The sequence below is a fragment of the Orussus abietinus genome, unplaced genomic scaffold (assembly GCF_000612105.2).
Source record: "Orussus abietinus isolate OABI.00-Male unplaced genomic scaffold, Oabi_2.0 scaffold53, whole genome shotgun sequence".
NCBI classification, from domain to species: Eukaryota; Metazoa; Arthropoda; class Insecta; order Hymenoptera; family Orussidae; genus Orussus; species Orussus abietinus.
The window spans coordinates 326,073-346,672 of NW_019394239.1; the positions used below are offsets into that span (position 1 = coordinate 326,073).

Here is a 20,600-nt window from a genome sequence, read left to right on the forward strand (position 1 = left end):
GGAGAGCAGCGAATGCCAATGGTGGGAGTCGTCCGAGGCAGGGAGGAGTAGAGCAGAGCGGAGCAGAGAGCAGAGCAGAGGTGCACCGACTCCGATATGGTCCAGGGAGGTAGGTAGAGGTAGGTAGAGGTAGGCAGAGGCAGGCAGAGGTAGGCAGAGCGAGGCCGAGCAGAGGGAGGGCAGGTCGCGTGCCGGCGTGGTGCTACTCCCGGTCCCGGACAGTGTTACAACGGCCGCGCGCGGTTAATCCGCCGCTACGTTCGCGCGGCAGTTCGCGCCGGCTGAGAGACGTATACCTACACGGCCAACCTACCGACCTACCTACCTACCAACCAACCTACGGTTCCCTCGTCCCCCATCCGGGATCCTCGGCTCCCTCCCCGGGCGGCGTGTCTCCGTCGATTCTTCCGTCGTCGCCCGTCTCTCTCTCTCTTTTTCTCTCTCCTTCTCTCTCGCGCGCGAGGATCGCCGATCCGCGCCACAGTCGATGCCCGACTCGCTCGCTCGCTCTTACTCACCACCGCGGGTCGACGGCGCACACCGGCGCCCGACACCGGGATTAAAGGCCCATGCCGCAAGCGGGAGTCGCGACGGACTCGTCCCTTTCCGGGCCTCGCCGACCCTGACGGTGCGGACCGACCGTCTTCGACGAGCACCGCCACTCGTCTCGGCCTTACCTGGGCCTCCACGCGCCTGACGGAGCGGTCCGACCGCCCGAGCCGAGCGCCACCACTCGACTGCCGTCGCACCCGCATCGCTACAGGGTGACCCGTCGCGCCTGACGCAGCCGGGGTTGCCGCCCTTGCGCAGTGCTCGTGCGCAGTGGACCCGCGTCGCCGCCCAGCCTGACGGCGGCCGAGCCGCCGACGTCGAGCCTGCCGCCGGGCGCGCAGCCTGACCGCGATCGTCGCCGACCACGTGGCCTCGCGCCGCCCTAGGATGCTCACGCGGACGTTTCGATAGGGGAACTTTCGCAAGGAAATCGACCAGAACCCCCGCGCTACTCGCGAAGTGAGTGCTGTGACGAAGGACCTAAGTTGTTAAACAGTGCGACGAAGACTGTTGAACGGACTGTCGCGCGATCTGCTCGTTAAATCTACGTGAGCTTGAGTGAGCGACCTCGTTAAGGGTGTGGAATGACAGAGAAGGTAAGTCGGGCCTGAGTTGTCTTCTTAAAAGCTTTTTGCCATTTTCAAACTCCCTATAATCAGACTCACGGTTTGGTAAGGTAATTCTCGAATTCAAAAATATGGAACGGGTATATGGATAAATCTGCACGGTTTTATTTAGGTGTTTCGGGCAGGCATGATTTTATTTAAAATGTTTAAATGAGGATACATTTATTTTGTTGGTGGGGCGAATTTGTGGTGACCAACCCGCCCTCCCGCGTCGAATTTCTCGCGAGAGATGAGCACGTGGCTTCGTTAATTAAAACCTTCGACTATCGCCGCTCGAGAGCGTCGAGTACTCGGCAATAACCAGTCACTTACCGGCAAACCAGTTCCTAACCTTTGCCTCTCGCACTTAACCCCCGCTGAGCAGAAATAAGTGCTCCCACGCTCCTCCCTGATACTACCGAATACTTCGATACTCGTTGCTCTTACCGAGGCGTGCGCTCGCTCGGCGACCGCGAGAAAGCCCGAGAGGGAGAGAGAAACTCACGTGTGATATATGTATTTCACGGAGATCCTACGCGATTTCCGCGAAGGATCGACATAAATTTACCTCTCGATCCCCTTTCCGTTCCCGCGCCTCGACCCTCGGCGAGTATTTTCCTGCCCGAGGCGCTCGAAAATTCGCGTATCCCCGAAAATCGAATAAATGTATTAAAAATATAAATTAAAAAAATAATCACAATTTTGAAAACCAGTATGAACGGGTTTAAGTGCGAAGAATTTACTATAAAATGACATATGCTTCATTACTTTCAGTCGTATTCAGATATTTATTACTTAATTTATCGAGAAAGATGGATATTGTTGGTATCGAAAATCGCCCCGACAATCCTCTATTATCCCTGAAAACAGGTTAAATACAGTAGAAATGCAAGAATAAAAAATAATTACACTTTTTAAACCAGTATAAACGGGTTCAGGTGCGAGAAATTGACTGTAAAGCGACATACGTTTCGTCATTTTTAATCGTAGTTAAGTATTTATTATTTAATTTTTCGGGGAAGATGGAGCTTGTAGGTACCGAAATAAATACAGCAAACTCGCAAGAACTGAAAATACTCACAATTTTGAAATTAGTTTAAAAAAGTTTAAGTACGAAAATTCTAAAACGTGATAGACGTTTTCGTTAATTTGCCACATATTCAAATTTTTATTATTTAACTCCGTTAATATCAAGAAACGTATCTTGTTAGTATTACAACATACTACTACTAAATACTTGTAAATTCCAAAATCCTACATTTTACGGATGTTATTCGCGATATAAATCAGGACACAATTCCTTGCCGATAAATTTTCTGGTTAAAAAGCTTTTTCTTTTTCTTCACGATAATTTTATTTCTCCTCTTCCTCGAGTCATTAATCGCCAAATAATTGAGGTGCACCTCTTTACCTCGAAAAGGTTGACCTCGTAAATTATGCAGGGTTTAAAAGGCGTCTTGAAATATATCTGGCGATTTCTCGTTGTTTCCGTGAAGAGCTGAGATGTTCCGTTTCTTCTGCAAACACGTTCTCTTGACCCTCGTTCCTGAAAATGCCTCATTTTTCATTCTGTCGCCGAAATTCGAGGACGAACTCGAGATGCATCTTCTTATCGCGAAGTGAAGTCTGCACTCGGCATTGCGCAAATTTCTTGAAGGTTCCTTAAAACGCTGATAGCACCGGCAAAGTGCCTTAAGTACCTTTCCAAGTAAGCCGGACAGTCAATTTTACAGAATCCTAATTAAAGCGGTCCGATCGCGCTTCGTCATAATCGGAACAAAAAAAGAGCAGCGATCGCCAAGGCTGAGTTGTCATTGGTCACTCTTGACAGACCTCGAAGACGTTCCCGATGAGAGGTCACCCTTGACGTGAAGAAAGATCTTGGAGGTGGTCCTGAAGAAGAATCCCTTTTAAAGTGAAAAAATATCTCTCTTGGTAGACCTCGAAGACTTTCGTACTTGACGTGACAAAAGATCTTGAAGGTATTCCTGAAGGGAATCGCTTTAAAATTGAATAAGATCACTCTTGACAGACTTCGAAGACGTTCCTGAAGAGAGGTCGCTCTCATGAGAAACAGTCACTCTTGACAGACCTCGAAGATGTTTCGAAAGAGACGTCGCTTTTGCCATTAAAATCGGTCACTTTTAACAGATGTAGAAAAGATTCCTGAAACAAGATCTACCTTGATAAATTCTCAGAAACATTCCTGAAGGAAAGTCACATTTGTCAGACCTCAAAACCTTTTCTGAATCAACATTACTATCATACAACAACGTTACTATCAGACAGGAGGTCGCTTTTAACATTATTTCTACTACGATTTTGTGTATACCTATTTCGACCAAAAGGTTTTGATGAGCTGGAGGAAAATGATACCGCTAAATAAATTTAACAATTATTATACGAAAACTCAAAACATTAATTGAGAAAAAATTATTAAACTTCAAAAATAATTTCAAGTTAAAATTTTAAAAAGTGTCTTTTGACACGTTTGGTAGAAATAGTGTTAAAGATATCGTAAAATGTTAAATTCTGACAATTAATGTTATTAGAAATTTTCATGGAAATTTTACGAATTCTCTCCGCTGATGACTTAAACGGCCGCCAGGTAAGTTATCCAGGTTTATCCGAAACCGGTACCTGGACAAGTCAAGGAACCGGTAGGTTCACGTAGAATTACTCCACCCGGTAGCAAAAACCGTGGTTTATCCAGGAGCCAGTACGTACGTTTGTCTCGGGTACTAGCCAGGAACCTAGGGAATAAATTTCGCCGTTATCGAATGTGTCCTCTTTATTCAGGCCCAAGTACGTACCTACGCACTTTACTTCCGCCGCTTATCGGTAGACAAACCGATATAACTCGATGTGCCGCCTATTATTTAGCGACCTCGATGGACCAATGCCGGAGCGAATATCTTGCCGATATTCGCCTAAAAAACTGTCTTGTATCAAGAATTTCCTATAGGATAAGCTGCAGCAAATTCACGGCCTCCTATGATATGTAAAATGGTCCTCGTGGCAGACATATTGAAATGGGAAAAGCAACATCGGGAAGACTAGAAATATTACACCCGAACACTGAGATTATACTCGCAACTCCTGACTCCACGAATCGACATTTATTCGACTGCATCTAATTCTACGTGCAATTTTCGATGCAAATTCCAGAGACTTGCATGGTACCGCAATGCAGCTTTTATCACATTCCGGAGGAGACAACTATTATCAGTAGTTATAAATTAAGAGACATCGTTCCGTGCGTATGTCCGCAATTACTCCGTCATTAACCATTTCTGTTGGATTTTTTACGTCGGCCGACAATTAGTGCAATGGAGCTAGTAATCGATATAATAATTGTAATTACCATTACCGTGGCCAGCAGCGCCGTCATTAAAACAGTCGCAATAATTCTTTCTTCTCCATCGAGGTATTATTAAATTATCTGTCCCACTTTGTGGCATGTACTCTAAAGGATAGAGTTGCTTCTCGCGAGCAGAGATATTAAAAACGTGTATTGGGGTTGATTTCGATTCTCCCGTTTCCTCACATTAGGTACATAATACATCTGGTGCATCGACAGGGCACATCAAATATGGACAGGTACCTTATGTACTAACAAATATTTAGTTCAATATATCCTTAATTACTTTGCGGGATGATGCATCGAGGGTACCTGGACGAATATGCACTTTACTATGACTTGATACCCTAGCAAGTACATAGTTGTATACACATCTATCAGATACTTTGTAACACAAGTACTCGATAAATTATGCATTTGATGGTCACCTGGAGATAAACCAACATACACCAGCTCCAATTCAAACCTGACAATTTTGTTTAAAGAACCATCAGGTACTTCATCCAATCGGTCCTTGAAAATTACCTGATGCATCGGTAGAATATACATCTACTCGAATTCATGTCGAGACAAAATTTTTTAGTACCACCGGGTATCTTTTGAAATCTGTATCTGAAGGTTACCTGCTAATGCACAAATATGCATCTCTTAATTATCCGAAGATAAACTGCATATACTAGCTCCAATCCATGTCTGACAATTTTTTGGTAGAGCTGCATCGGGTACTTCTTCAAATCTGAACCCAAAGGTTACCTGATGCGCCGGTAGAAAATTCATCTAATAGTAACCTGATGCACCAGCACATTTTTAGTCCAATCTGTACTGAATGATTACCTGATATTGGTCACATATCTACCCGATTACCCGATGCACTAATCTGTACTTGTTAGTACTTGGGCGAATCTGCATTTATTTGCCGATGCACCAGTACTTGGTCGAAAATGCACCCTGCTGTTACGAGACCCAGGGAGCAGACAATCATGAGAGACTCCCAGCCTTAAACAATGACCCTACCAGGTTCCACTTCGGCCCTGACTGGCGCAAACGGCGATATCCCGCGATGACATTACCTGCGCCGAATGCAACTGCACTGAAGTAGGCACCTGTTGCATCCGTTATGTGAAATCGTCCATTCATACGCGCGAGCCGCGATGCGCTCGCCGTGGCCTTTCGAGTCATTCAGAAAATCTTAACTCGCCCCGGCGTTTAAATTGACTCCGACTTTTCAAAGCCTCGCTGATATTTCACCGATCTGACAGGAGAGAGCTCCGTGTTCCGGATCCCCTTTCTTAAATCATCCTGGAAAATTGTCCGATTACTGTTAACGCCTTTTTATTCCTAGGCGTAATCGTTTCGGTGATTGACGTAAAGAGCAATATCCCGAGATGGCATTGCCTTCCCGATGTCGAAGGCTATCTCGGAAAAGTAGACACCTGTTGCATCGGCTTCGTTAAATCGGCTATTCGTGACCCTTTTCTAATCATTAAGGCCGTAAATCCGACATTTTATAATTAATAAGGATTTTTCTGGTACATGCACTCGATTTTCAATATGGCGGCGGAGACCACGTGGGGCAACTATGCGTAGAGACTAACAATATGTTTCCTAACCTATAATTAATGCACTTGGATTTATTATGGACGATGTATTTTATTTATTAATAATTAAACCTTCGGAAAATCCAGTTGACATTTTTCAAATATTGTATGCACATTGAATACGTTTAGGAAAATGTAACGCACTGATTGCAGCCTTTGATATTTATCTAGATTGGTGAAGTTATCATTTGTTTCTAAGAAATTGTTAACTATAAGACATTATTATGGACTTGCTTATTTATGCAATATTAGGCTGACTTGTATTTGAAGGATTGCATTGTATTTTTAATACTGGAATTGGTAATCTCGCTACGACGATTCAGTTTTCAAAGAAGTAGCGAACTAAAACACCACTCTGTTGGCGATTGGTAAAACAGGATAAATCTACGTTGTTGTAAAAGATCTCATTCTCGTGACTATTCAACCATTGCTTACCGCAGATTCTACTTGTACTCCCTTGTTTTACAGAACTGTAATCTCGAGATGGAAAGAATTGAATAACTTCCGGAAAGTACCCTAACCTCCATAATTCCTAATCTGCTTAAAACGCTCAAAATTTAAATATTTAAATTATATTTCAATTATATACAACAATAAAATTGTCATCTTATTCTATTCGCTGTCCAACTTTACTTTCAACATCCCGAAATAATAAAGTTCCTTCGAGAAAAAATTTCTTACCCATTGAACTTCATAAAATTTTGAAAAACTTTAAAGCAAAACTGTACTTTGAATCATGGTAAAAACTTGAATATTTCATAGATTTGTATTCATGGTCTTAAATAAAAAATGGCGTAAAAAGTAAATGAAGAGACATTCCTAGTTCTTCTTCAGCATCGCGCCTCGGGCGTATCCGAAGGCGACGCGACCCAAAAAATTGCATCAAGATGTGTCCGAAATCCATTTTACGGCGACACGGTTCGATCTATCGATCCCTGACGTCGAACGTAAAAAGAGAAAAAAAATCATGGGCGGAAACGAAGAGAAACTTCAGTTCTGAGTAAAGACACAATCCTTCATCATCCTCCTCGTGGCTGCCCTTGGCGAGGGAAATCTTTGAGACGCAGAATCGCACGACGATCGATTAATGCTCGCCGTAATGGAAACTAAATTTGAGGCCGCGGCCTACATTCGTGACGTAAGAATGAAAATAAGATCGCACGTCCGTCGTGGTAATGCGTGCAAAGAGACCGCCTTAATGGCAGTGAGCGCGATATTAATACGGGACAATTGATGTGTACCTTCAACATCGCGCATTTAATATTTATGCTTAATATATATTCAGGGAGTGTATGTACCATTGTAGTATTTTTAATATTGAATACATTTAATATTCGATAAACATAGGTATACTTTTCTTTGAAAGCTATAAGGAAGGTCCTAGCCCCGATGAAATTTCACTTTTTGTAAAAACATTTTTAAAGTATTAATATACAAATTTTTAAAAAATTGAAATTGTACGGGTGTCAGGACCTTCCTTATAGTTTTCATATTCACATTGTCAAGTTTGAAACTATTCGGTACACCCAGGACGGAGAAAAGTGTCATAAACGAGACCTCTCTGACGCCACTTTCGCATCCCCTTAAATACGTCAGGAAACTCGGTGGAGTTTCGCGCCAAATACATGCTACCTCGCATTCAATATTTGATAAATGTATGTGCATCAATTAAAACGGTATATTTAAGATTGAGTACCGAAGTGATATATTGAACATCCAGTAAAGTTAGTATCAAAAAGATTAAATATACGATAAAAAAAATGACATCAGCGCATCCGGCCTCAATCATCATCCTTCCTGACAAATATGCTTCATAAATCTCATATTCCTATAAATAATATTCCCTGTCTTCAACCTCATGGAATCGGTTCAAAGGAATCATTAAATCGCCTTATCGAGCCGGAAACGAGCCTTAACCTCTCCGGACTTTCACGTCATTTAAATGACAAATTAATTCATTTAAATGCCGCCGTCTTCCTTCTCGTCGAAAGGAACTCCAGAGTCGCATCCTCTTAATTGGGGCCTGCATTTCGACATGTGCATTTTTAATGTCACCTTTTTTTCTCCCGGATGACATTCAAATAAGGCGCAAACGTTTATTCGCAGTATTTTCACGGTAACGACGCGTCATTTAATGATCGCCCCGGTAATCCTTGTTGACACGCGAGGCGCGAAGAAAAGAACCGCGTGGTTAGCCGAGGGGCGATGAAATTTCACGAACTCGGCCCGAGAAAGGCGGACATGTCGAAATTGCATCCCACGGACGTCCCTTTGAAACTGCAAGATGCGATTCGACGAGGCGCCGACGCGGCCAATCGCGAATTAAGGTTGCAGAGAAGTCTGATTGTCGTTTTCTCCCCGGGATACTGCCACCCTGGATTTGCAACACTTCGTCGCGCTTGAAAGTCGAATAATCAGTTTTTATTCTTTATTATTTATTTTTTGAGGACCGGCATCATGGAAATCTGACGGTTCTTGAAAGGGTTCGCCTAATTCGCTGTCACTCTGTAATTATGTCATTTTATGCTCCTGGACAGGTGTTATACATAAGTCGCTACTGTTCTACGTTCTATACCTCATATTGAAGCACTTGTTTTTATTTTTTTCATTGTTTGCGGATGGAACGTACTGGCTTGACGTCAAGCTAGTACTACCGCACTGAAATTTCAAATTTCGGAAAAATGGTGGGAGTAAAAAATAAATTAAGTCAGTACAAAATTAGCACATAATTAGCACGTAATTCCTCTCTATTGAAAGATCAGGAATTACAATAGTAACGTGCTAGCTTGACGCACCTATTAAAAAACACCTTCGATGGGAAATGAATTTCAAGTTCATTGATTGTAATCGTAAAAATCAATGCTATAGAAGAGTTTGAAAATATTTTTCTCGGCACCCAAAAGTAATGGAATTATGTGTTGTTAGGTTAATGACGAGTTTAGAAGAATTCTTTCTTTACGAAGTAAATATGTACTGGAATGCATGATTAATTATTTAATTTCAGTATGTGGCCATCTGATGTGCATAAGTTTGAATCTTGAACGTTAATTTATATTTATATTGGAGCATACTTTAATCGACACATTTTAGCCGGCGAAACGGATAAATATAAATAAAAGGATTTAGCAACTTCTTTTTAAGGAAAATTCTTTAAAAAGATCCGAGATTTGCTCACAGGTCATCCAGTGACATCTAGTCCTTTTTTTTCGCCGCATTAAGGATAAGGATTTTTCCTTTTTTAGTAAAATCTGTCGTAAGAGAACTATATCGTTCGTGCCGCGAATTTCTGAAGATCATAAACGTATCTCAGAAATGAAGGCACGCAAATGAGATGTAGTCTTTACCGGCAATATGGGGCTTTGGCTGCTTTCACCGTTTTCGTAGTCGTCCCCTGAATTGTCGAGTCTTATGGTGGACTTCTATACTATCGTCAGGACATAATTATGACGTGTGACAGCGTGGACATTCGCCTCGATTTATGACAGCTTAACGTCTTTCATCTCGCGGTCTCGCCGAAGGTGTCCTCAGAATCTCCAGTAATAAAGTTCATTTTTCCCCAGAGTGACATCGATAATCTCGGAACACAATTTCATTATTATGCGCTCGTGAAAGCATTAACATAATCGCCACTTGAATGAGACACGTGCGATCCTTATCTTGCCTCTTGAATTTCATGGAATTCCCCTTTGAACTCAATATCAATTATAAAAATTAAAAAAGAGTCCTGACTGTGGACGCTATCATCATTAACGACACCCCAGATATTAAATGTACGTTAACAAAATCTTCCCTTAATAAAAAAAAAAATACATGCGGTCCTTAAAATTCACGAAATTCCCCATTTAACTTAAAATCAATTACTAAAATCAAAATATAACTTTCAACTATCCATCTTAATATCACTAATAATTTTAGCTGATTCGTATAAATACAAAAGAAATTCACCACCTGATACGTTCAGATAAAATTTATTTATTAAAGCGTTCATCAGATCGAATTTATAAATCTTACTTATCATCTAAAGTTTTCAATTGTTATTAAATCTGCTGCTCTCGAGGTAATTACCAATTATTAGGAAAAATCAACGATTTCCGGAAAACCATTCCACCTAACCTAACCTATAACTCGTTAACTGTGACCGTCATAGAAAATACCAAACCTAAACAATGCGCTGTCTTTAAAACTTGGTCACAAGGTCCTCCGGTTCTACCATAAAAAATCATCGCAATCTTCACTTCGCCATAATAGTAACATGTTTTTCCAGGAATTGTCGCAATATCGCCATTGCGCGTGCGCGTGCCAGGAATTTTGCGCGGCGCCGAAACATAAAGCGCGGCACGCAAAAGAAATGGGCCAGGGATTACAATAAGAGAAAGAGGCGAATCCAGAGGAGGGAGAGGGATTGCGTTGACTAACAAACGATGATTTCGTCGTGCCACGTGAATATTTCATGAGAGGCCGACGAGATGCCAAGGAGTCCGCGGGGGCTCCTCGGAAGAGAACTCGACCGATCCGGAGATATCGGCCCCGAAAGACGAAGGGGGAGGATTGGAAGATCGGTTTCGATCTTTAAACTTAAGAGATTCAGGCCATCGGCTGGCCAACAACCGGCCCCGAGGAAAATTCATGAAAATCTATTCCTGATCTCCAACTCAGCCGACCGATTATGTATGGCGTGAATGCGCCAACTTTCCTCGACGACAGTACCGTTTCGCTTTTTTGTGGCACGAAATTCGGCAGAGTTTCGCGCCAAGTGCACGCGTGATTAGATATCCATATACAGGCAAGAACGCTTCCTATTTCGGTATTTATTGATATTAATATTTTAGATTGAGGGGTTTTCACAAGTTCACAACTGACGTGATTAAAGAGCTTCATTATCCGTCGTCTCTTCAATCATCAATGGAAACGATCTGCAGTTTCTTTATTAAATATTTAGTACCACTCAGTTTATTATTTACATTTTGATTGGACAATTATACTTATCTTCCCCCTTTCCACGTCAATAATATATGCGCTCATTTGCTCTTTCCCAAAAATTTCTATAATCCTATTACAATTTTCATGCTCCAGTTTTAAAAGTTAGTTAAGAAGGGGAATTCGTATCGATATTGAATCGAAGATTGATAGAATTGATAGAATTTTCGTTCTCCAGTTTTAGATGTTAATTAAGAAGAATTCGTATCGAAGGGGCAAAAACCCTCGCCGGGAATATAGGCGCTCATATATTCTTTTAAAAAAAGTTCTATAATTACATCAGAATTTTCGTGCTCCAGTTTTCAGAGGTTAATGAAGAAGGGGGATTCGCATCTTAAGGGTAAAGTGGCATTGCGGATGATTCGAGGAATTTGCTGTGCATCGGGAGCGTTGACGTAACGGCGCCTATCTGCCAGGGGTAATCGGTTGCTTTCGCAAAGTCGGATTTCCGGAGGGCAAACCTGATTTCTGCGAACTAACTCGAGAAAATTGGCCGCCGCTAATGACAGCAAGACGGTGATATCTGTTTTACAACCCTTTCGTGCCACGGAACGAATGCCAGGCAGTCACCTCCTGCGCCCGCCATAGAGACGCGTTAAGCCAGTCATGAAAACCACCGCAACTCCACTCTTGGTGTAATCCTGAAACAATGTCGAACTCGTTACAGACACGTAACACCGTTTAACAAGTGAGCGCCATTCGAGCGGGAATGTCGATGAGACTGATCGCTCATCATCGAAATCCCAAAAAAGAGGTTGATTTTTATTCCAATTTTCGCGAATCAACCAAGATGAAACGATGGTACAGAATGTTAAGCATCTTTTCTAAAGGAGCAGAAGCCTCCACTATAGATTTTCAACATCAATATCGATTCAGGTTTAGAACGACGAGACTATGTTCGGTCATCATGAAATCCCAGAGAAATAATCGATTTTCATTCCAATTTTTGTGGACCAATCAAGATGAAACGGTGATAAAGAATTTAAGCATCTTTTCCAAAGGAGCAGGAGCCTCCACTATAGATTTTCAACATCAATATCGACGCAGGTTAAAAGTGACAAGACCACCACGGTTCGTCATGAAATTCCAGAAAAATAATAGACTTCCATCGTCTCGATTTTGCAGAATCAGACGAATTGAAACATAGTAATATTTAATGTGAAATATTTCGGAAAGAGGTAAAGCGTCCACTATCGCTATTGATCCAACTTCTGGGCAAGACTCGACGAAACTGTAATTATTCGTCATTAAAATCCCAAGAAAGTGATAAACATCCAACGTTTCGATTTTAGTAGGTCAATCAAGATGGAATGATAGTGATGACCAACATTAGACGTCGTTTTCGGACGAGCAGAAGTCTCTAAAATGTCCACTATCAATCCGGCTTTAGGGCGATTGCGAACGGAGGTCATAAAACCGCACATGCTCTTCAGCTAATGGAGATACCTCTCAAATCGTCGAAATCTCCTGACCGAGCCATTTTCCTTTCACTTTTATGCCTCGAAAATGGTGGAGGTATCTTCAAAAGTTTACGTTGCTGGGTATTAAAGGTTCCTCAATAAGCCTAATGCCGGTGCGTTTTGGAGCTGATCGTTGGAGAGGGTCTGAACGTACCAGAGCTTATTTTGAGGTTAGAAACAAAGCATCTCAGCCCCGAGTGATTTTTGACAATTCATTTATACCCAAAGTTCGTGCCATCTTCGTATAAACTTATAGAATTATTATATTATAAGAAATAGCAGAGTTTTTTTTTTATTAGAAATAACACCCTCAACCAATCAAAGACGTCAGCCTCACAGGACAATTGTCAAATGTTTTTAACCGTCCTCTAGCTACTGTTAAGCAACTAAAAGTGGCTACGCAGAAATTTGATATTAATTTCTTTAAAATGTTTGTGTTTACACATGTGCTAACAGACGTTTATAACCTAGTGGATACATATGTCGTGCATCGGTGGCAACCGCCATATTAGGAACATAAAATTCTGAACAATTTTTAACACAATCGCCAAATTAATGTATTATTCCTTAGAAATATTTTCGTCTTTACCCCTAGTAGCACAAAATATTTGTCCTATATTTTCTATACATTTAACGAATATCGTACATTTTGTAAATATTTAGCAGAGATTTGAAATACTTAATACGATTTTCTACGGTAAACTACTTGGTTTACGTAATATACGTCAAAAACCTCGGAAAACGCGAAATTACCTGCTATCAACCAAGTGGATGTTCCTCAACATTGACACTTTGGTCGAGATCAATCCCCCATCGACACCTTTACGGTCTGATAACCATAGCTTTCGGAAACTGTCGCTGTCAAAGGTGAGGAATTCGCCTCGAAGAGTGAGCGCGCTGCTTTTCGCAGCGAAATCGGCGATGTCCTTCGACTTGGAGGGAATCGAGAGTCTGAAATCAATCCTCGAGCCTTTCCGAAGGGAATCACGATCCACGACGAGCGACCGAATTCGGGGGCTTGACAAAAAAAGTTTACGTGTCAGGACGCGGTCTCGCTTCGACAGTCGTCCCTCTTTGCCGTTGCCCAACGGCGACCAACAAACGGAGCTAACCGTAACATCGGCGGAATTGTCGGCTGGCTTGCGCAATTCCACGGTCTCGGTCCGACGAGCGATTCCGCCGAATCTCGCAGAGACCACTCGTTTTTTTTGTTTTTTTTTTCTTCAACGGCCTCTTTCAACTTTGCTCCTTCCGCGACGAAGATCGCCATTTCTCGAGGCGTGACTCGGTTCTCGCTTTCCCTGACCCCCCCCAAATTTCGCTGACTTTTTGTTTAAAACCTGACGACACCTTCTTGATGTCACCAAAGATGAAATATCCTCATTCCTGTACTTGTAGTAATTAACAGATTAATGTAAACATGGGAAAATCAGGATTAAAAATATAAATCTTTTCATCAGTGCATATTCTAATTTAATTAAACGTCGTAGTAAAATTTATAACGTGTTATATATAAACTTAATTTAAAAATATATTACGAGATTAATACATCATGTCTCAATAAATGTTTCAATATAAAATTAGAATAGGTTTTTTAAGTGTGAAATACTGCATGGAATGGTACCCACCTCTCTTTTTAGATTTTGGATGACTTCACGAATTGCGTTGCATTCTAAGATGACTCGAAACATTAGTATCTACTGTTACCTTTTTATCTCCGTTGTCCATGGATGAAAAGGTCTCGAAGGTGTAATCCACTTTCAAGTGTTATTCTTCATAAGAACGCTTCTTGCGCAATTACAAAGAAAACACATCGCCTCGTGCGGTAGAAGTTGCCGAACCCGTGAATGCTAACGCCGCTTTCACCTGAAAATTAATTAACAATAGAAAAATGTTCATTAAGAGAGAGGTCTGAATAAAAATGACGATCTTAGACCCTCCTGAGTGAAGAGAATTCTAGCCCTCCGAGTTGTCATCAACTTTTCAACCTAACTTAACCCTATTATACATCATTCTTTGAATATAATATACAAGACGCTCCAGGATATAGAACCTTCCTTATTTGCATTTATATACGCCAAAGCTTTCTCCCTTTCAATAACTTTCCAAGAAAGCCCTGAAAAATAAAAATACAAGCTGTGAAATTCTGATATTAAACGCATTTCCCTACATTCTTCCACCATCTTAATTTTCCAACCTAACCTATCAGCCATACTTCTTCAAAAACAATATTCAAATCGGTTCAGAATACATAACCTCTCCTGTTAGCATCTACACATCCTGTCCGAAACATTCTCCCTTTCAACGACTTAAAAAAAACGTCGTAAATTAAAAGTACAAGTTGCAAAATTCTAAAATTAAACGAATTTCCCTGCATCCTCCTGCTATTTTCATTTTCCGATCCAACTTATCATCCATCCTTCTCTAAATCTAATAATTAAACCGCTCCAGAATACAGAACCTCTCTTATCCGCATCCACGGATCCTGTCCAAAACTTTCTCGCTTCTGACTTCAGGAAAACCCCATAAAATAAAAGTACGAGTTAAAAGAATGCTGGAATTAAACGCATTTCCCATCACGAAGACGAACGCGCGTCATCTCGCGGGTGGTCGTTAAAGCTTTCACCGAAGATTCATTTTCGCGAGGAAGATGGGAAAAAAAGCAGAAAACGCGCGATGACGAGAGGCTTTCACGGGTTAAGTGAATTCTCGGAGGCACGGGGCGGTGGTTAACCGAAAGTGACTGGACGCGATAGACCGGCTTGACCGGAAGCGTCATGAGGAATCGCGTCGCGACGTCGCGAGGAATAAAGGGGCAACAAGAGGCGGGAAAAATGGCGGCGGCGCAGACGCGTCTCCGATTTTCCCGGTCCGTCGAGTTATCGCGCCGGCCTAGATCTCTACGCCATTGAAATGCGGGCAGACTTCGATCCAGGAATTTATCTTCGCCGCGGGAGAGGAGCTTCACGCTCGATTTCCTTATCGACCGCGATGCCGGGATGCGGCCCGTCTCCGCGATTATCGACGCCAGATTGATCCTCTTTTTTCGACCGAGTAGAAATCGCGAGCGAGTCGCCATTGTCGTCAGAGGAAAGACCGAACGCATAGAAAAACGCGCTCATCCTATACATTCAAAGGTATATAACCACATACATGTATAAATAAATACGTACACGGAAGAAAATAAGAGTCTTAACGTTACAGAAGCCTATCTATGGGAAATTGTTGTTCACGATAGTTAAAACTTATCCGGTGCACCTATTAAGTAGTATAAGGATGCATAACGCGAATGGTCAATTCCACAGAAAGTGATCCCAGAGTCGGGACCCAGGATCTCAGATTTTCTCTGATCCGACGACGCAAGCGCTACTTGCGGAAAATGACGAACCTCTACGCTACCAAAACATTTCCTACCGACGTAAATTACCTGAAATGCTTTAAATTTTGCAATTAAGGTACGTAAAGTGAAACGGTAATCCGCGGATGATATACGGAATGTTACGTTTTATAACATGACAAAGGCGCGCTAGCAAGCAATAATTTTTAATTGCAAAATTTCATTGAGGCGCTCTCAGCACTAGATTGGAAAAAATCTGAAGATCTTGGATTCCTAAAGTGGGGACGATTTCAATACGTGGCGTTGTATGTCCCTCCTTATACTAGTTCGGGGGTTTACTTAATCCCGAGCATTTCGAGAGAAATTTCCCAAAAGGGGTTTCTCTTCCTTGCCTTCAAACAGTGCGTTTGCACCGGCGATCGGTTTTCCTATTGTGTCGGTCGTGTTTTCTATGGTGCGAGAGAAAGAGAGACAGCAGCGAACGGGAAGGGCAGGAGCGCGTAGGTTCCCGTCCACTTCCCTGCTGCAACTGAACGGAGCTTCGAGCTGGAATGCGTTTATACGTGTAGCGAAGAGAGGCAAGGTTGCGTGCCTACTGTCTGCCAACTCGGGAGCGCCGTGTGGGCAGCTCCTGTCGCTGACAGGACACATCTAACCTTATACGTCGCGGTAAATCATAAATAATAATCGCCGGATTACCACCGGGGCACGCATCCTCCTCTACAATGTTGCCGATTCTCTCGCTCCCGGAGCGCCGCCCTGTAAACTTGTTCAACTCGTATCGGAAGAGCGTTACTGCGCCGTTACCGGAGCCATTTACACGATAACGTCACGCGAACTCGTCGTTATGTCCCGTATCAACGAGCTTATTTTTCGACTTCGTCCCGGAGGTCCCGGAGACTGGTCCCGGACTTCGCATTAACCCTCTAACCCCTTAGGGCTGGGTGTATCCACCGTGGTTAATCCACTGTTAGTTATTTTAATTCGAGATTAACTAATGACTAATTCCGCCCACCAAAATGTTTCTGATTAATCCACTGTAAGCTACCCTAATTCGTGATTAACTAGTCATGATTTAATAACGATCGGTTAACTAACACTGGATTAGTCAGGAATTTTTGTGCACCCAAAAAATTCGTCTTTAATCCACTGTTAATTAACTCAATTCGTGATTAATTGATCTTTGCTAAATATTTGTCGAAAGCTACGGGGATTGAGTTAAAATATGATTGAATTTCAATCGTGGATTTAGTAATCTCAATTAGCGATGTTAACGGAGGTTGTTAATGCAAATGGTTATAGGCCTTGTAGAGGTATTACAGTTTTAGTATTTTCAAGTAATTTTCCGGTACGGTAAACTTGTTACAAGTTATGTATAATTTTATCGTACTGACACTTTGATTGCCGAGATGAACACGGAGAAATCGGGACACTTATCCGCGGAGATATGAAGATGGCGCTCAAGGCAGAACCAGAAAATAAATTTTCTATGGAACGCTTATTTATTTCAATTACGAGTCGTTAGGCCGATAATTAATTATCGCTCTAATTAAATCGTCTTTGCCTCTATTAGTGGGAGAATGTCTGTAATGGGCGCAATTAAGACTCTCGGCTTCCGGGTATAGTGAACTGAGGTTAGGATACCCACAATGTTTATCATGCTGAGAGTCTCATTTATTATATAACGATTGTTAAATCCCGAGGCTTCAGAATTATGTAATTTACGGCATTACAATAAACAATAACATTTCCATTTGTAATCGAAATTATAACATTTCAAATATTCTTGACCCTAGTCTACCTAAATATCTAGCAAATACTGTATCAATTATTTCAGATTGCGTCGTAGATATTGTCATCGTTTCTTCATTAATCGTTAAACTTCATATTCACAATAATTACATGACACAAAAATATATCCTTTGCTCCGTAATGACGGCGTTTCTTTTCGTGACAAATTCCATGCGACCCACAGCCTTAAAGATCGACAACAATTCCCTTATTATGATTAAAAAAAGAAATATCGTTAAAAAAATGGTATGCAATAGGAAAAGCAATTAAATTCGGAAGTTTTCAGGAGCGCAATTCTAAATTTCAATTTTTACGATAGCGTTACATCCGCAATGGGTGTAAACCCGTGACGAAGCTTGGGGCACCACGAGTGACGTTTCTCTGACGTTTCAAAAGCAGCGAATTTTTGCACTATAATTATTTCCCTCTAAAATCACAGAGGCCGCTGACAGGTAGTATTTCATCTACATTGTAGCACGCGGTGGCGCAAGAGGGCACCACTTTTGAAGGAGCAAAGCACTCCCCGAAGGGAGTGGCTCTAGAGAGCACTTAAGTCCCTCTTTGGCCCGTTATCGGGCACGGGCACTCGAAAAAAATTTGAAAAATAGTGTTGCCAGATTGGGAATTTTACACCCAAATATGGGGGATTTAAATCATTTGGGGTGCAATCTGAGGGATTAAATATATAGGGATTTATTCTGGCTGGAACCACGGACAAGCTCTTTTTGGTGGGACGGATGCATTTGGAGTGAGTACATGGATACGACTAGGGTTGTGCAGTGACGCTTAATTCGAGGTTTTTTGCTTAAGGAAAAGGAATAAAGAATAATTGCAAGTAGGAGCAAACCATTGAAAAGATCTAGGCTTCAACGTTCCATTTTTCCTTATATTCCGTGGAAAATTTGGAATTTCAAGCGTATCAGGAATAGCAGCTTAGAAACACAAAGTCCCATATTCATGTAATTTACATCACACATGGAGTTTGCAAAGTAAAATACCTAGTAATTTACTGTAAAACAAACTACACACATTACCTACAGGCTCAATTTACGCGGAGAATCCGTTCCACGTGGATTCGTTTTACGCGAATAAAAATTGCGTCGCATAAAGTCTATGTTAGGTTGGGGAACGTTTGCTCTGGAGAGGCGATAATGGTTGCCTGAGGACATCGATCGGACCGGGCCCCGTGGGTCGTTTTGGGGACTCACTTCCTGATGGTTGAAACCAGCCAAAGACCTCGTCGAGTAAAGTAACAGATACTTTCTTTAAGGGGCCTCGTGGTTTACAGGAATAACCGTAGACTCGTCGACTTAGGGTTATTTGCCCAGGGTTACAAGTGCCTCGCACACAGGTTGAGAGCAGAGAGCTTGACTGAGGTTCAGAGCTTACAGAATTGAGACAGTTCAGCTCAGGAGCCCTTCGGAGTGGTTTTTTTATACTAAACCGATGTGTTCCTAGATATGGAGAAGGATGCTTAATGATGGATTTTTAAGGTCGAGAAGAGTAATGCCTCATGTGATTAGTCAGGGGATGGACTGAAGGGGAAACGGAGGGAAAAGTCGTCTTTTCCAGAGAATCTGAATATTTGCTTTTCCCGGGGGTTGTTATCTGGTTTGGGGTGTAGATATACCCAAGGAAATCATCGGGGAGTCTTAGGGTTAGTATTTGTCTAATATAAGGAGTGAAGGAGAGCTTTTCGGAGCACGGTACGCGCTGCTCAGAGTTTCTCTTCCTAATATTACTTAAAATAAAACGTTAGATAGGGACCTAACATCTGTCAGTAGAAAAGAAAAAATATTGGAAATAAAAGTTAACACATAAGTTTCAGAAATACGTATTTATTTCACTCGTCACTTTGTACTCTCATATTCTTAACACAGTTTAACCACCAAAAAGGGCTTTAATATAAAACTTCTAGGAAAATACATTTTCTGGCCGCGTAAATTAAGAACGCGCATAAAAACTACCGCGTGAATTGAGTTATAACTTACTGCGTAAAAAGTGTGCCGCGGAAATTGAGGGAGAGGTGTAGGATATTTTACTTACCTAATCCTACTGACGAGAGTACCGAAAAGAATGGAAATGGACGATCTGAAATTCGGTCGGTTAGTTTTCTCGCGAATTTCGGCCGCTCGAATTCCTCGGCAGCGTTTCTCGAGGACTTTCGCAACTGTAAAACTGCGTAAAAAAACGCCGCGTAAATTGAGGGAGGGGTATAGGGTATTTTCCTAACCCAACCCCGCTGACAGCACTTCTGAAAAGGATGGAAATGGACGATCTGAAATTCGGTCAGATAGTTTTCTTGCGAATTTCTGCCGCTGAAATTCCTCCGCAGCGTCTCTCTCGGGCTTTCGCAACTGCGGAGACTGGTGGCTCGATTTGTTCTCCGGCGTGCCGGAAGCCGTGGATTATCGCTCCGCGGAAATTGCGACACGTCTAGAGCGAGAGGGAGCGGTTAATAGGAGATGCCGAAGAGAACCGAGTGCACTCCGAAACGAGCGACGATGACGCGCCTTTAGGGTTGACAACCGCCTTCGACCGGACCACTTTTCACCCGCTGCCAAGGATTACGGCTTCGAGGAAATTGTTACACTGAAGAGAGTAAAAGGCGGCGGCAATAAAGGGAGGCTTAACGCCTGTTATGAAAATGGTCATTCTACATATATCAAAACGTACAAATATTTATAAAACTCCAAACTGGCGGCACCGAATAATTTAAAACTTTGGTACGTGATTACGGAGACCCTAACGAAGGTCTTATAACTCATGAAATTCCATTTTTCAAACAAACACTTTTTCATCTTAGAGTAATACCAAGGACAAATTTTTTTTTAAATAAAATGTCGCGGTCGTTGTGTTCTTCCTTAGAACCTCCACAATCACGTGTCTAATGAAGGTCTTGAAACTTGCAAAATTTCA

The 20,600-nt window shown here is 42.0% G+C and overlaps 1 protein-coding gene across 1 annotated transcript in view; it reads left to right on the forward strand.

Annotated features, from left to right (window-relative positions):
- Positions 1 to 208: 208 nt before the first annotated feature.
- The window catches only part of LOC105704197 (transcription factor hamlet-like), a 39,577-nt gene continuing 19,185 nt past the window's right edge, over positions 209 to 20,600 (forward strand). Inside the window, exon 1 of the mRNA XM_012433236.2 lies at positions 209 to 1,148. The gene's annotated coding sequence lies outside the window, so the exon portion shown is untranslated. The remainder of the gene's footprint in view (positions 1,149 to 20,600) is intronic.